Genomic DNA, 18,856 nt, shown 5'->3' with positions numbered 1-18,856 from the left:
CAGGAATGAGACACACGGGGGCACATATATATTAGATACATATAGCACCCACTGCTCACATCTTTGATGCATACAGCACACACACTGCTCACATACTAGATGATACAGCACACACTGCTTGCATATCAGATGTATACAGCACACACTGCTCACATATTAGATGTATACAGCACACACTGCTCACATATTTGATGCATGCAGCACACACTGCTTATATATTAGATGCATAAAGCACACACTGCTCACATATTACATGCACACACTTCTTGCATATTAGATGCATACAGCACACACTGCTCATATATTAGGTACAGACAAGGAAAACAACACAGGCGGAATCTAATAGGCCCACCACTCATGATAATAATACCATTATTAATATGAGGAGACCAACACCTATGTAAAGGATGTCACAGGACACACCACTAATTGCCAAAGCAAACAACCACAAGAAAAAATGGTGAAAAAAGTCCAAAAAGTAATATACAACCAATCTTTATTGAATATATAAATATGACAACACAAGGGGAATGACAATAATAGGTATATTGTATATTATGTTCAGGAGATCACGTATATGGTGGAATCGTTTATTTCTCGAGAAATATAAATCCAGCGGAATGATCCCTAGAGGACTGCGAGTTCGTGTGATTCCTTCCTATCCTGTAGAGGATCTAAATTTTATTTCTAAGTGGGAGGAGGCTTGTAATAAATGCTCTGAGGTATTTCTACAGTTACTAATTGAACTTAATTCAACAAAAATTAGTGCGTTGGACATGCAAATTGATACCATCCAAACAGAGATACGGGCTGGGTGTCCATCAGAGAAGGTCTTGAAATTTGAGACCGAACTGGATAAATCCATTGATGCACTGATTAAGAAGATCCAGGACTCCCAGTTGACTAAATTTAATCGGGACTTGAAGGACTATCAGGCCAATAGAGTCTATCTGTGGAGGAAACCAGATAGTAGGTCCTTACGTAGGAGTGCATCAAATACTTCGGTGTCATCTTTGAGTGAACGTTCAGATGTTTCGGGTGCTTCTGTGTCCACGATTGGATCTGATATAAGACTTCGGGACCACTCATTCCATCCTTATAAACGGAATACAGCCCCTTCTAAAATACACCGTGACAACAAGGTGATTAATTTAAGTGATCATATACTCTCTGAGGTTGATTTGAATCTGTTGGGGAGGGGGCTCTCATATGTACCCACGTCCTGTTTTGATCTATTTTCAACCATTAAGGACTTACACATTTTTGCACGGTCGTTGCTCTTTAAGAGATACTTTTATAATAATACATTGAATTCCCTTTTTCCGACAGAGGAGGAACAAGAGGCCCTAAGAATTCTTGAGGAACTTTCCAGTGAGCACATGGGAGAAGGAGGTAAGGTTCCTCCATCCATTCGCCCACGATCCAAGAAATTCCCCCCATTATCTACATGTGCAATATATTGTTTGTCCAGGTGGTTGTGGCAGAGTTATATAGAATCCCGAAACTTTCCATTATGGATAATCTTTCGAAAAATGAAAGGAGCAGGTTGAAATATCTTCAGGAATTGCCTGATACCATTATTAAGCCTGACGATAAGGGGGGTAATGTCGTCCTCTGGCCCAGGGAGATGTACGAGAGGGAGGCTCTTCGTCAGCTAAACAATGTGACCTGTTATAGGAAACTTACCTATAATCCCCTCTCGGCCTATTCATCCCAGTTGGAAACAATTATCCAAAGGGCATTAGAGGACGGCATTATAACCAAAGATCTTGCATCGGCCTTGGTAGTTCCTGAGCCTACAATTTCTACTTTATACCTGCTCCCAAAGATTCATAAAAACTCTGCCACGCCACCTGGCAGGCCTATTATCTCTGGGGTGGGTAATTTCTTGGATAATACTAACAAATGGATAGATTATTATCTCCAACCTCTTGTCATGGGCCTCCCCTCCTTTCTGAAGGATACGGGGGACTTTCTGCGCAGGGTCGACGGACTGTATTTAGAGGGTGATTCTCTGATGGCTTCAGCGGATGTCGAGTCATTGTATACAAATATCAAACACAGTGATGGTATAGCGGCTGTCAAATATTTTCTGGACATGTCTTCGGTGTCCATAGGTATCCGCACGCTTCTGCTGGAGCTATTGGAGTTCACCCTCACCCATAATTTTTTCATTTTTAAGGGGTGCTTCTACCTGCAGCTCCAGGGGACCGCCATGGGGGCGGCCTTTGCGCCGTCCTATGCCGGCCTCTTCCTGGGGCTGTGGGAGAGGGACCTCTTCCTGTCTGACAGATTGGGGTCAATTGAGCGTGTCCTATTATGGACACGCTATATTGACGATATCTTTTTTGTCTGGCAGGGCACTCCTTTCGACATTGCGCAGTTTATTGACGTCTTAAATGACAACGACCATAACATACATCTGACATTTTGCTCTAGTGATAAGACGCTTGACTTCCTGGATGTGACCATAAGAAGGGACTCTTGTGGCATGCTACAGTCTGATGTATTCAGAAAAGAAACTGCCACGAATACCCTCCTCCATGCTACATCTGGTCACCCCCGGCATATGGTTAAATCAGTTCCGACTGGTCAGTTCCTTCGGATCCGTAGGATTTGCTCTACGGATGCTGATTTTGAATATAGGGCAGAGGAATTAAAACAACGCTTCCTATCTAGGGGATATAGCCGACGTGCCCTTAAAAAGGCATATCATAGAGCTAAGCACTCGTCTAGGCATGACCTTTTGTATGACCACTCACGTTCTCGATCTGCTCCCACCGAACAAGTGACACGTTTTGTCACTACATTTAACTCGCAGTCCGACAGGGTTTATTCCGCGATTTTAGATGCTTGGCCTATACTTAAGGTGGACGCTATTCTTGCCAAGATTATTCCTGATAAACCGTCTGTTGCGTACAGACGAGGGAAGAATCTGCGTGACCTTCTGGTATCCAGCCATTACGATAATTATGAGAAAAAGACATTTTTGGACAGATTCCCTAGGAGGGTGGGCTGTGCTCCGTGTGGTGACTGTGTCGCCTGCCCTAACGTGGACCGTACTGATACATTTGAAAATTCTGAGGGGACTAGGACATATAGAATTAACCACCGTATTACATGTTCAACAAGATACGTGGTGTATTATGCCACGTGTCCATGTGGTCTCATATATGTGGGTCTTACATCTAGACAGTTGAAAGTCCGTATCAGGGAACACGTTTTGGGCATTGAGGCGGCAGCCACTCACGTGGAGCCGGCCACCCTCAAAACGATCCCACGCCACTTTAAACTATTCCACGACTGTAATAGTACTCTTTTTCGTGTTCGTGGTATAGACTGTATTAAGATCAATATTCGTGGTGGGAATCTGTCCAAACGGCTTAGTCAGTTGGAGGCCAGATGGATCTGGCAGTTGAAAACTGTTCATCCACACGGCCTGAATGAATATCTCTCGTTTGCTCCCTTTCTGTGAGCTGGCTGTTTTTCTGGGTTGGCTCTAGGTGTGGACCTCTGTACAGTTTGTTTGGGTTTTAATATGTTTTTTTACCATGTTGTTTTTTTTATTTACTTGCTCTCTTTTATTTTTGTAGTACCATTTTGCCCTGTCTAGTCGACCATTTATGATCCAGCTCTGTCGTGGGATTGAACACCATTGGACCTTTTTTCTGCGGCGTCGTTGCATAATGTATTTGTTGCTCTAATTAGGATCTTCTTTCTATTTTCTCCATTTGCTGCATGTATTATCCATTTATTCATATATTACCATTCGTATATACGTCTTGTGCTATATGTGCTGTGATACTTATATTATATATTATATATATGGATGTAATAGTTGTTAAATATTTGCCATCTTGTATTATTCTTAATTTTATTGTATCATCGCATTGGCATTAAAGGGTTTTGTTCTGTTATCTTTATCGATATGTACTGTGAGTATTGAGTGGCGGTATGGGTATGTGGGTTATGTACATTTGCAGCGATATATCCAATTCTGTCATCTTTGATGTTATTGTGGGGAAATTGAGAGCGTTGTATATTCACACTTCTGACGCTAATATTGCGTAGGGATTTTACCTGTGTATTAGATCCGTATGTTTGGGCAGTGTTTCCCTTTTGCAACATGGCCGTAATTATACTTCCGGCCTCTGGACTATACTATACCTCTCTTTGGCGATGCTCACTGTTCCAATATGGCCGCGACTTCATTTCCGGTCATGCGCAGGGGGTTTTTGCTTCATTTCCGGGTCGCGGCCCGGCGCTTGATCGCATGGGCCCGTGCTTTCCGGTGCCGGTCTGGCGCCCTGATTATGTGGCGCTCCTGCGCATTGGCTTGTTTGGATTGGGGCTAATATATAAAAAGCCCATCTGGCTATTGACTAGACACGCCCCCTGAGGAAGGACATCTCCGAAACGCGCGTTGGGGTGGGTTGGAGTCGGCGCTCTCCCCGTGTCTGCAGCTGGTAAGGTGCTCTTTGGTTATTATCTTTATATATACACACACCATCTGTTTTCATTTGATTATGGGTTCTGGACATATACCCCTATATATTTAGGAGCTTCTATATGGAGCATGTAGTACCTAACAGTACCCTTTTCATGCTATGCACCTTGCCTGGCTGCTGATGTGTGGTGCGTGTCCGCTCCATTTGCACTGTATATGATGTTCGCATCTTTTTTTACCTTTTTTTACCTATTATTGTCATATATTAGGTGCATACAGCACACGCTCACATATTTGATGCATGCAGCACACACTGCTTATATATTAGATGCATACAGCACACACTGCTCACATATTACATGCACACACTTCTCGCATATTAGATGCATACAGCACACACTGCTCATATATTAGGTGCATACAGCACACGCTCACATATTTGATGCATGCAGCACACACTGCTTATATATTAGATGCATACAGCACACACTGCTCACATATTAGATGCACACAGCACACACTGCTCATATATTAGATGCATACAGCACATGCTGCTCACATATAAGATGCATACAGCACACGCTGATCACATATTTGATGCATACAGCACACACACTGCTCACATATTTGATGCATACAGCACACACTGCTTATATATTAGATACATACAGCACACACTGCTCATATATTAGATACATACAGCACACACTGCTCATATATTAGATACATACAGCACACACTGCTTATATATTAGATCCATACAGGGCTGCCACTAGGAATTTCAGGGCCCCATACTGGCAAGATTTTCAGGGCCCCCTTAAGACTCAGCCCAGGCTCCACCCCAGCCCCGCCTCCACCCCTCGAACTGTCCACAGCCCCACCGCTGTCTCTTGGCAAAACTCCACTTCTCACAAATCACACATTAACAGTTCCCATCACCAGATCAAACACATAGCCAGCAGCTTTTGTTTTGGCCAAAAGGTTTTTTTTAATCTGAGTATCTGAGACGACAACAAGGTAGACTCTTTTGGCCGGGCCCTACTCTACTCTAACCTATTAAACATTTGTTAAAATATGCAATACAATTTAGGTGTATTTTTATTTATTTTTCAAATGACCAATAATACCACATACAAGGGACAAATACCACAACACCATGACCAGACACCATATTATCACCACATAGTGACCCATAATACTATCTACAAGGAACAAATACCGCCACACCATGTGCAGACCACATATTACCACCACAGTGACTGAACAATATCACATACAAGGGACAAATACCACCGCAGCATGTCCAGACCACATATTACCATCACATGGTGACCAACCACATACAAGGAACAAATACCAACAGAACATGAACAGACCACATATTACCACCACACAGTGACCGAATAATAGCACATACAAGGAACAAATACCGCTACACCATGGCCGGACAACATATTACCACCACATTGTGACGGAATAGTACAATACTGATCATTAATTTAAAAAAAATACTATCACCATAAGTGCCATTATACACAGGAGATCTGTACTTAGTATGCAGTGTATACACAGGAGCTCTGTATATAGTGTATAGTGTACAGATAATATAGTGATCACCAGTGACATTATACACAGGAGCTCTGTATACAATATACAGTGTATGGTGTCAGTGTACAGGTAACATACTCACTAGTGACGTCTCTAGCTAAAGTTCTTCATCTTTGCGTTTCTTTTTAATCCAGCGCAGACCGCTATCACTTCTTTCTGCCAGGACTCGTCTCTGCATAAAATAGCACAGTTATCTAGAGCACCGCTTCCAGAGCACATTCCCCATTTTTTCCCTTTCTTCTACACTACACATCTGACTACAGACGTTCACCCACCATTAATATATAATTGGTTATTATGCAACCCACCATTCCAAATATAAATTATAATCCGCCACTGTGCCCCCACTATCTGTATATAGCCACTTTCCTCATTTAATATACTGTATAAATTAATTAGCACCTGTATTCTTTCTTCCAATTTATTACCAGTCACTTTATCCTCAATGACCCCACTATGTACCTCCCGCTCTAACCCTTACCCCGATTCATTATAGTTACATGCCCCTTCTGCCTCAATTCATTGCCATGTCTTCTCTCTCTCCCACCCTCTATTCATTATCAATTGCTCTTCCTCACCCTCAAAATTCATTATTTGCTCTCCCCACCTTCAATACATCATTTGCTCTTCCCACCCCCACCTTCAATTCAATTGCTGTCCACGTCCCTCACACTCACTTCATGCGCAGTCCCCATCACCCCCACTTCATCATTTAGTCCCCTATCATCATTTAGTCCTCTATCCCCCCCGTCACTTCATCTGCAGTCCCCATTATGTCATCATTTGCAGCCCCCTATCATTTCATCATGTGCAGAACCCCCTCAAACACACTTCATCATCTGCAGTCTCTATCACTCCATCATTTCCTGTCCCCATCACCCCCACATCATTTGCAGTCCCCATCACCCCCACATCCTCATTTGCAGTCCCCCCACATCATTTGCAGTCCCCATCACCCCCACATCATTTGCAGTCCCCATCACCCCCACGTCATCATTTGCAGTCCACATCACCCCCACATCATCATTTGCAGTCCCCATCACCCTCACATCATCATTTGCAGTCCCCATCACCCCCACATCATCATTTGCAGTCCCCCCACATCATTTGCAGTCCCCATCACCCCACATCATCATTTGCAGTCCCCCCACATCATTTGCAGTCCCCATCACCCCCACATCATCATTTGCAGTCCCCATCACCCCCACATCATTTGCAGTCCCCATCACCCCCACATCATCATTTGCAGTCCCCATCACCCCCACATCATCATTTGCAGTCCCCATCACCCCCACTTCATTTGCAGTCCCCATCACCCCCACATCATTTGCAGTCCCCATCACCCCCACATCATCATTTGCAGTCCCCATCACCCCCACTTCATTTGCAGTCCCCATCACCCCCACATCATTTGCAGTCCCCATCACCCCCACAACATCATTTGCAGTCCCCATCACCCCCACATCATTTGCAGTCCCCATCACCCCCACATCATTTGCAGTCCCCATCACCCCCACATCATTTGCAGTCCCCATCACCCCCACATCAGTTGCAGTCCCCATCACCCCCACATCAGTTGCAGTCCCCATCATCCCCACATCATTTGCAGTCCCCATCACCCCCACATCATTTTCAGTCCCCATCACCCCCACATCATCATTTGCAGTCCCCCCACATCATTTGCAGTCCCCATCACCCCCACATCATTTGCAGTCCCCATCACCCCACATCATCATTTGCAGTCCCCATCACCCCACATCATCATTTGCAGTCCCCATCACCCCCACATCATTTGCAGTCACCATCACCCCCACATCATCATTTGCAGTCCCCATCACCCCCACATCATTTGCAGTCCCCATCACCCCCACATCATTTGCAGTCCCCATCACCCTCACATCATCATTTGCAGTCCCCATCACCCCCACATCATCATTTGCAGTCCCCCCACATCATTTGCAGTCCCCATCACCCCACATCATCATTTGCAGTCCCCCCACATCATTTGCAGTCCCCATCACCCCCACATCATCATTTGCAGTCCCCTCACATCATTTGCAGTCCCCATCACCCCCACATCATCATTTGCAGTCCCCATCACCCCCACATCATTTGCAGTCCCCATCACCCCCACATCATCATTTGCAGTCCCCCCACATCATTTGCAGTCCCCATCACCCCCACATCATTTGCAGTCCCCATCACCCCCACATCATCATTTGCTGTCCCCATCACCCCCACATCATTTGCAGTCCCCATCACCCCCACATCATTTGCAGTCACCATCACCCCCACATCATCATTTGCAGTCCCCATCACCCCCACATCATTTGCAGTCCCTATCACCCCCACATCATTTGCAGTCCCCATCACTCTCACATCATCATTTGCAGTCCCCATCACCCCCACATCATCATTTGCAGTCCCCCCACATCATTTGCAGTCCCCATCACCCCACATCATCATTTGCAGTCCCCCCACATCATTTGCAGTCCCCATCACCCCCACATCATCATTTGCAGTCCCCATCACCCCCACATCATTTGCAGTCCCCATCACCCCCACATCATCATTTGCAGTCCCCATCACCCCCACATCATCATTTGCAGTCCCCATCACCCCCACTTCATTTGCAGTCCCCATCACCCCCACATCATTTGCAGTCCCCATCACCCCCACATCATCATTTGCAGTCCCCATCACCCCCACTTCATTTGCAGTCCCCATCACCCCCACATCATTTGCAGTCCCCATCACCCCCACAACATCATTTGCAGTCCCCATCACCCCCACATCATTTGCAGTCCCCATCACCCCCACATCATTTGCAGTCCCCATCACCCCCACATCATTTGCAGTCCCCATCACCCCCACATCATTTGCAGTCCCCTATCCCCCCTTCACTTCATCTGCAGTGCCCCTTACTTCATCATTTGCAACCCCCTATCATTTCATATACAGTACCCCCTCAAATACACTTCATCATTTGCAGCCCCCTATTATTTCATCATGTACAGTACTCCCTAAAACACACTTCATCATCTGCAGTCTAACTCCCCCCCACCTCACCTATTTAAAAAAACAAAAATGTTTTTTATACTTACCTCAGTCGTTCCCGGGACGTCTAGTGTTTCCAGCAGTGAAGCAGCAGCTAGAATGTATGGGCTGTAGTCAGGACCTGCAGGGAGCCCATACATTCTAGCACATTCACTACTGAGACGGCTAGAATGTATGGGCTGTAGTCAGGACCTGCAGGGAGCCCATACATTCTAGCACATTCACTACTGAAATTGCTAGAATGTATGGGCTGTAGTCAGGACCTGCAGGGAGCCCATACATTCTAGCTACAGCCTAGCAGGAGCTGCGCAGCCGACTTGGTGAGACGGCCGTGCACAGCTCCAAGAAGGCTCCCGGGCCCCAGTGCCGACCTGTTCGCAGTATGTGCACAGTATTTTAGTGCACGATGGGGCCCGATCAGTAGAAGCACAACAGTGGGGCCCCGGATCTGCGGGCCCCTCTGTGTACTGCTGCTGACCGGGCCCCATACAGCAGTAACGGCTGTAATGCCCTGATGGCGGCCCTGGATGCATACAGCACACACTGCTCACATATTAGATGCACACAGCACACACCGCTCCATAAACTACATAACCTGAAAGAGGTATAAAGTGATAAAAGATGATTTATAAACAACTAGGCATCTAGCCCATACATCGAGTGTTCTCCATGAAAGAGTCGCTGTCAGACATCTCTGGTGGTGGCCTGTCTCTTATACCATGAAAGGATCAGCAATCTGATGGTAGACATGCCCTATCCTTACCTAGCTCGACAATCATCTGCCTCTTACATGATAGGTAAGTTCCCCAGGTGAGCATTCGGTGGATGGGATTTATAGAAATCTCAGCCCACTGTGCTTATTTTTTAACTTTTCCGAAACTGCACTGTAGTGAGATTTTGAAATCTGCAACACGTCATTTTTTCTTGTAATAAATATATAGAATCATAGAATGGTAGAGTTGGAAGGGACCTCCTGGATCATCTGGTCCAACACCCTGCTCAAAGCAGAATTCACTAAATCATCCCAGACAGATGTCTGTCCAGCCTCTGTTTGAAGACTTCCATGGAAGGAGAACTCACCACTTCTCGTGGCAGCCTGTTCCACTCATTGATCACCCTGTCAATACATTTTTTCTAATATCTAATCTGTGTCTCCTCCCATTCAGTTTCATTCATCTCATTGCTTCTAGTCTTTCCTTGTGCAAATGAGAATAAAGATGATCCTTCTACAATGTGACAGCACTTGATATATTTTGAAAACAGCAATTAAGTTCCTCTCTGTCTTCTTTTTTGCAAGCTAAACATTCCCAGTACCTGCAACCGTTCCTCATAGGACATGGTTTGCACACCAGTCACCATTCTGGTCTCTCTTCTCTGAACTTGCTCCAGTTTATTGATGTTTTTTTTTAATGTGGTGCCCAAAACTGGACCCAATATTCCAGATGAGGTCTGACCAAAGAAGAGTAGAGAGCAATAATGACTTCACATGATCTAAACTGTATGCTTATGTTAATACATCCCAAAATTGCATTTGCCTTTTTGCTGCTGCATCACACTGTTGACTCATGTTCAGTCTGTGATCTATTAGTATACCCAAGTCTTTTTCACATGTGCTGTTGCTTAGCCCTATTCCTCCCATTCGGTTTATGTTTTTTTCATTTTTATTGCCCACATGTAGTACTTTGCATTTTTTCCTGTTAAAAAACATTCTGTTAGTTGCTGCCCACTGCTCCAGTTTATATCTTTTTGAATCCTCTCTCTTCTCTAGTATTAGCTATCCCTCCTAACTTTGTGTCATTAGGAAATTTAATCTGTGTACCCTGAATCCTTCATCTAAGAATTGATAAAGATGTTGAACAATACAGGGCCCAAGACAGAACCCTGTGGTATCCCACTTGAGGCATTCTTCCAACTGGATGTGCAGCCATTTACGACCACTCTTTTGGTCCGATCACTAAGCCAGTTATGAATCCACCTAACAGTTGCCTATATTTTATTTGAAGATTGTGCTCATAGACTTGAATGTAATGAGGAAAATACTTTTGTGCTTTTCCACAGTGAAATCTCAATAAAAGCGCATGTAACAAAATACTCATTGTATGACCCTAGCCTGAGGGCGCAGTCAGACAGCCATATAACACGGATGACTATCACATCACAGGGCTCGGACTGGCCGGTGGCTCTCCTGTCCCTAGTGTATTTCTGTGTCACACTCTGATGAGGAGAGCTGCCAGCCAATCCTAGCAGTGTGATATGATTGCCGTGTTATTCAGCAGTCTGACCGCACCCTTAGGCTAATTCACGTCCAGGTGCTGACCAATTGTTATTTTTCCCTCGGACAACACTTTGTACCATAAAGTAGAATGGATGTATTGACTCATCATTGAAACCATGGATCTGGTAGTGGGATCGCTGTGACTCAGCGCAGGTCTTGATCTGATCCTGTCTGTGGATCATACGCGGTAATTCAGGTTTATGGGGATCCGTGAGACACAGATGCAGAGCGGAGGCTTCATATTTGCTTCCATTTTGCTTCACGGATGTGTTGCGCAGTGATAAACTGTGATAGGTACAACTAGGATGACACCTAAGGAGAAATTGATCTGTTTCTCTTCACACAATGGATGTGTGACTGTGGCCTTGGGGCTCACGCAGACGAGTATATAAATCAGCAATTTTCTGTCTGATTTTTTATGAGAACGCACACAGACAGCGCACTGATCAATGTTATGCAATAAGGCTTTTACGATAATTTTTTTTTTTCAGTGTGACTGTCCACGAGAAAGAAAATGTCAGCATGCACTACTTTCTACCAAGTCTCGCATGAGACTCACACATTGAAGTCTATGGGTGGGAGAGAAAAACTGATCCCACATGAAATATCCAAGTGGCATACAATTTTACCAGATATACATGTTGTATAGTATAGTTGCATATCGTAGGGGAAGATTCATACGGAATCAATTGGTACATAGTGCCTATTCCCCCATAGTGAGAGCACAAACTTGGTTGGAGAATGTGGAAAATGTAAATTCTGCAAATATATTCAGAAAACCAAAGCATTTTCTAGTACAAGTACAGGAAGAATATATCAATGTAGACATTTTTCAAATTGTAAGACCATAGGAGTCATATACTTGTTCCAATGTACATGCCCTATGCCCTATGCCCTATTAAAATAGATAAATCTCCGGGTCCGGATGGCATACACCCACGAGTACTAAGAGAACTAAGTAATGTAATAGATAAACCATTATTTCTTATTTTTAGGGACTCTATAGCGACAGGGTCTGTTCCGCAGGATTGGCGCATAGCAAATGTGGTGCCAATATTCAAAAAGGGCTCTAAAAGTGAACCTGGAAATTATAGGCCAGTAAGTCTAACCTCTATTGTTGGTAAAATATTTGAAGGGTTTCTGAGGGATGTTATTCTGGATTATCTCAATGAGAATAACTGTTTAACTCCATATCAGCATGGGTTTATGAGAAATCGCTCCTGTCAAACCAATCTAATCAGTTTTTATGAAGAGGTAAGCTATAGACTGGACCACGGTGAGTCATTGGACGTGGTATATCTCGATTTTTCCAAAGCGTTTGATACCGTGCCGCACAAGAGGTTGGTACACAAAATGAGAATGCTTGGTCTGGGGGAAAATGTGTGTAAATGGGTTAGTAACTGGCTTAGTGATAGAAAGCAGAGGGTGGTTATAAATGGTATAGTCTCTAACTGGGTCGCTGTGACCAGTGGGGTACCGCAGGGGTCAGTATTGGGACCTGTTCTCTTCAACATATTCATTAATGATCTGGTAGAAGGTTTACACAGTAAAATATCGATATTTGCAGATGATACAAAACTATGTAAAGCAGTTAATACAAGAGAAGATAGTATTCTGCTACAGATGGATCTGGATAAGTTGGAAACTTGGGCTGAAAGGTGGCAGATGAGGTTTAACAATGATAAATGTAAGGTTATACACATGGGAAGAGGGAATCAATATCACCATTACACACTGAACGGGAAACCACTGGGTAAATCTGACAGGGAGAAGGACTTGGGGATCCTAGTTAATGATAAACTTACCTGGAGCAGCCAGTGCCAGGCAGCAGCTGCCAAGGCAAACAGGATCATGGGGTGCATTAAAAGAGGTCTGGATACACATGATGAGAGCATTATACTGCCTCTGTACAAATCCCTAGTTAGACCGCACATGGAGTACTGTGTCCAGTTTTGGGCACCGGTGCTCAGGAAGGATATAATGGAACTAGAGAGAGTACAAAGGAGGGCAACAAAATTAATAAAGGGGATGGGAGAACTACAATACCCAGATAGATTAGCGAAATTAGGATTATTTAGTCTAGAAAAAAGACGACTGAGGGGCGATCTAATAACCATGTATAAGTATATAAGGGGACAATACAAATATCTCGCTGAGGATCTGTTTATACCAAGGAAGGTGACGGGCACAAGGGGGCATTCTTTGCGTCTGGAGGAGAGAAGGTTTTTCCACCAACATAGAAGAGGATTCTTTACTGTTAGGGCAGTGAGAATCTGGAATTGCTTGCCTGAGGAGGTGGTGATGGCGAACTCAGTCGAGGGGTTCAAGAGAGGCCTGGATGTCTTCCTGGAGCAGAACAATATTGTATCATACAATTATTAGGTTTTGTAGAAGGACGTAGATCTGGGTATTTATTATGATGGAATATAGGCTGAACTGGATGGACAAATGTCTTTTTTCGGCCTTACTAACTATGTTACTATGTTACTATGTTACTATTGATTATATAGGGAAAACCAATCAGGAATTACGGAGGAGAGTGGGGGAGTCATTCTTAATGAACGGGGCACCCCAATCTCGAGGCATGTTAGGGATGTTCACCATGGAAAATTGGATTGTTTTCAGTTTATTGTCATTGGAGTGGTTACGCCACCAAAAAGGGGAGGGGACTGGGGCCATTTACTTCTACAAAAGGAGGCAAGATGGATTCACTATATGAATAGTGTGTCTCTGGACGGCCTTAATGAGCAGCTACAATTTGGCTGCTTCTTGTGACTCCACTCTCCTATATAGTGCTCTTTGGTTCACATCCCATGTTTTCTCTATGTAAACTCTCCTGGAGAAAATCCTGTTGTGTGGGCCCATTGACCCTAATGGGTTCTGGCTCTTATCAGTATACAGTATAAGTATTAGTTAAATCCTTGCTAGGATACCCTCCAAAAAGATTGGTGGATACTATAAGTCTGTCATAAATCCTTATAAGAAAACTGAGTTACATATGTATTTATACATTTGTATGTTTTGGATGCTCTATTTAGTCAGCATCTGAGATGAAAACATTCGGCTATGTGAATGGTTTTATGTGGTGGACCGTACTTTTCATTCCACTCATATCCACCTATCTATCAGGGCACAGGGCTCATGTGCATGGTGGAACGCATCCAGCTTATCCTCTGTATGGAGAGCGGATGTTATCTTTTAGTGTCGGTGAGTTCTATGTGCGCATGCGCCTCCAAGAGTTGGGGCCTCCAATCTGGGCTCGTATGTGTGAGATGAACCGCTGCTTGCGTCTCATCAGTATTACGGGGCGGACATTGATACCCCCAGGTACCGGTATGATCTATATGTGCGTGTGCCGGGTGGACCACATTTGCGCTCCAAGAACACAGGATGTAGATTGAATTGGATGTTTTAAATGGAGGGGCTGACAAGCAGATGCAAATGGTGGATATCGACTCCCTGACACATGTGAATGGTCTCACACTGTCGTTTTGATGACTTTTGACAAGATAAGTCATTACTTTTATGGGATTTATATACCAGTATGTTCTCCTGAGGAATCAATCTGAGGAAACACGTCGAGAAATGTGCATACTGGCCCTTTCTGCTGTTGTTTTGCATGGGGCAATGGAATCTCTTTGAATGATTGTATTCTGGGTAGTCACATGAGAACTGAGGGTGTAATTTGATTATCTAATCTTTGTTAAGAACAGCATTAGCACTTTAGTTATCTGGGATTTCCAACCCCCATTGTTTGTGGTATGGGAACTTGTTTTGATGCATATGTTCCTAGATTCTTGGGCAATGTGCAATATAAACGTATCATCAAAAGAAATATTGCACAGTGATTGCTTATGGTGCATATACTAGGGTACCATTCATATTTGCATTAATATATATTGTGAGACCTGGATAAGGTGCAATGTGAATGCATTATCGGAAAAAAAATTGCACAGTGATGATTTATGGTGCAAACTCTAGGGTACCATTACTTTTGCATAAATATATAGATGAGAACTGGGAATATACACAATTATGATATCTGCCTATTCTCAAACTTTTTTGATATATGATTTTGGTGTTTGCCTTTGGGCCTCAATATACCTCCCTCTCTGATATATTACACGTATCATATGGTATATCAGAAGCAGGGTACCATGTCTATCTGATTATATCACATATGGTACAATACTGCTATATTTCTATGCACCTTACCTTGGATTGGGCTTTCTAGGGAAAGGGAGGGAGAGTTGACGTTGAGCGGGGGTGCCACTGCACAGGTTTTCTAGGGTGCCAACAACCTCCACTAATAGGAAGGGAAGCTATAGTAACCTATTAGGGTGAAATATCTTTCTTCTTTATGCACCCATTTACGAGCAGACCCATATCATATGGGGTGTTGATTGCATTTAAATACTTTGTGAGATTTTTTTGATCTATACTAACCCCTTCATGACCCCAGCTTTTTTCAGTTTTGCGTTTAAGTTTTTCACTCCCCTCCTACACAGAGCCATAACTTTTACATTTTTTCGTCAATATGGCCATGTGAGGGCTTATTTTTTGCGAGACAAGTTGTATTTTGAAAAACATCGTTGGTTTTTGCATGTCATGTACTAGAAAATGGGAACAAAATTCCAAGTGCGGGGAAATTGCAATATAAGTGCAATTCCACACTTGTTTGTTGTTTGGCTTTTTTGCTAGGTTCACTAAATGCTAAAATTGACCTGCCATTATGATTCTCCAGATCATTACGTGTTCATAGACACCTAACATGTCTAGGTTTTATCTAAGTGGTAAAAAAAATTCCAAACTTTGCTAAAAAAAACAAATGTGCAATTTTCCAATACCCATACCATAGCGTCTCCATTTTTCGTGATCTGGGGTCAAGTGAGGGCTTATTTTTTGCGTGCCGAGCTGACATTTTTAATTATGCCATTTTGGTGCAGATATGTTTTTTTATCACCTGTTATTGCATTTTAATGCAATGTCGCAGCGACCAAAAAAAGTAATTCTGGCATTTCGATTTTTTTTCTCACTACGCGATTTAGTGATCAGGTTAATCCTTTTTGTTATTGATAGAATGTGGCGATACCAAATATGTGTATGTGTGATTTTTTTAGTTGTTTATTTTGAATGGGGCGAAAGGGGGGTGATTTAAACTTTTATATTTTTTTATTTTTTTCATATTTTTTTAATAATTTTTTTTTACCTTTGCCATGCTTCAATAGCCTCCATGGGAGGCTAGAAGCTGGCACAGCTCGATCAGCTCTGCTACATAGAAGCGATGATCAGATCGCCCTTATGTAGCAAAATTACTGCATTGCTATGAGCACCGGCCACAGGTTGGCGCTCACAGCAATCCGGCATCAACAAACATAGAGGTGTTCATGGACCTCTGGTTGTCATGCCGACGCATCGCTGACCCCGATCATGTGACGGGGGACAAAAAAGCGGTCATTTCCGGCCCGATGGCCGGAAGCGCTAGTTAAATGCCGCTGTCAGCGTTTGACAGCGGCATTTAACTAGTTAATAGTGGCAGGTGGATCGCGATTCCATTCACTGCTACTGCGGGCACATGTCAGCTGTACAAAACAGCTGACATGACCCAGCTTTGATGCGGGCTCACCGCCGGAGCCCGCATCAAAGCGGGGGTTCTGATCTCGGACGTACTATCCCATTCGAGGTCAGAAAGGAGTTAAAGGTTATGTTTTACTTGATTTGAGCACAATTAGGTGAAATGACAGATACAATAGCTAATCAGCCAGTCAACAAATGACAGCCATTGAACATTAATTCAAAGACAATAAGGGTCAACAGTCATGAACTCTAAAGGTACCGTCACATTAAGCGACGCTGCAGCAATATAGACAATGATGCCGATCGCTGCAGCGTCGCTGTTACGTCATTGTGTGGTCGCTGGAGAGCTGTGACGCAGACAGCTCTCCAGCGACCAACGATGCCGAAGTCCCCTGGTAACCAGGGTAAACATCAGGTTACTAAGCACAGGGCCGCGCTTAGTAACCCGATGTTTACCCTGGTTACCATTGTAAATGTAAAAAAAAAACAAAAAAACACTACATACTTACTTTCCGGTGTCTGTCGCGTCCCCCGCCTTCAGCTTCCCTGCACTGTGTAAGCGCCGGCCGTAAAGCAGAGCGGTGACATCACCGCTGTGCTCTGCTTTACGGCTGGCCAGTGCTGACACAGTGCAGGGAAGCTGACGCCGGGGGACGCGACAGACACCGGAATGTAAGTATGTAGTGTTTTTTTTTTCTACATTTACAATGGTAACCAGGGTAAATATCGGGTTACTAAGCGCGGCCCTGCGCTTAGTAACCCGATGTTTACCCTTGTTACAAGTGAAGACATCGCTGAATCGGCATCACACACGTCGATTCAGCGATGTCAGCGGGTGATCCAGCGACGAAATAAAGTTCTGGCCTTCTAGCTCCGACCAGTGATCTCACAGCAGGATCCTGATCGCTGCTGCATGTCAAACACAACGATATCGCTATCCAGGACGCTGCAACGTCACGGATCGCTATCGTTCTAAAGTCGCTCAGTGTGAAGGTACCTTAACTCATGTCCCTGGGCTTACTGAAATAATATGTCTGGATAATTCAGTTTAAATTCGGTGTCGCCACATATACAGTAAACACACCACTCATATATTAGACACATACAACACATACCACTTACATATCAACACATACATAATATTATGTAAGACAGGTGGGCACATTGTAAACATCACCAATCCTCAATACTTACCTGCATATTCACTTCTGGAGCCACAGGTCCACCATGGGCCTAAGTTCGATCCAGTTTTCAACAAAGCCCCACCTGTGTTTTGATGCTAAGCTCCGCCTTCAAAATTATGCCCCTTTCATTTGATTTTTTGCCCTGATCTATACCTGTGGTCCTGCATATGCCACAGGTCGTTAAGAAGAACCCAGCTGATAACTGGGTCAGAGTATCCAATAAATGTCACGTCTTGCGGGGTCTCCTGATATGCAGTGTCTAATAATCAGGAAATGTATTTAATTAAAGAACAGCCTGTGGGTGAACTGGTAACTGGGTCATGGGCTTCCAAGACTTAATTTCTCAGTTTTTTTCAGCTGGTATCTGGGTCAAGGGCTTCCAAATCTTCTTTTCTCAGTTTTTTCAAGTAGATGAATTGCTGCAATGAAGTCTGTGTGCTCTGAGATGAGTAGAACAGTTGAATTTTCTGGCATTAACACCATACATAGTATATTAACATAGTCCTTCAAGCAAACATCCTTTCTTTTATAGAACTTACATATACTTACTTGTATCTTTAGGATCTTTCAGTTTTTGAATATTGAAATACACCAATAAAGTGCAACACGCCAGTAAGGGAATAATAAGTAATAGCTTAAATGATGGCCACCTCATCATTGCAGGACACCTGAAAAACAACACAAACCAACATTATGTTACAAAAAGCA

At 43.8% G+C, this 18,856-nt stretch overlaps 1 long non-coding RNA gene across 1 annotated transcript in view; it reads right to left on the bottom strand.

Moving 5' to 3' along the window:
- Window positions 1-18,856, bottom strand: part of LOC138643055 (uncharacterized) — a 58,724-nt gene that overhangs the window by 26,157 nt on the left and 13,711 nt on the right. Inside the window, exon 2 of the long non-coding RNA XR_011314124.1 lies at window positions 18,698-18,816. This is a non-coding gene — a long non-coding RNA (uncharacterized lncRNA). The remainder of the gene's footprint in view (window positions 1-18,697; window positions 18,817-18,856) is intronic.

The sequence above is a fragment of the Ranitomeya imitator genome, chromosome 1 (genome assembly GCF_032444005.1).
Source record: "Ranitomeya imitator isolate aRanImi1 chromosome 1, aRanImi1.pri, whole genome shotgun sequence".
Classification (NCBI taxonomy): Eukaryota; Metazoa; Chordata; class Amphibia; order Anura; family Dendrobatidae; genus Ranitomeya; species Ranitomeya imitator.
Note: the sequence above shows the minus strand (reverse complement) of the source record. Positions and strands in the feature narration are given on the sequence as shown.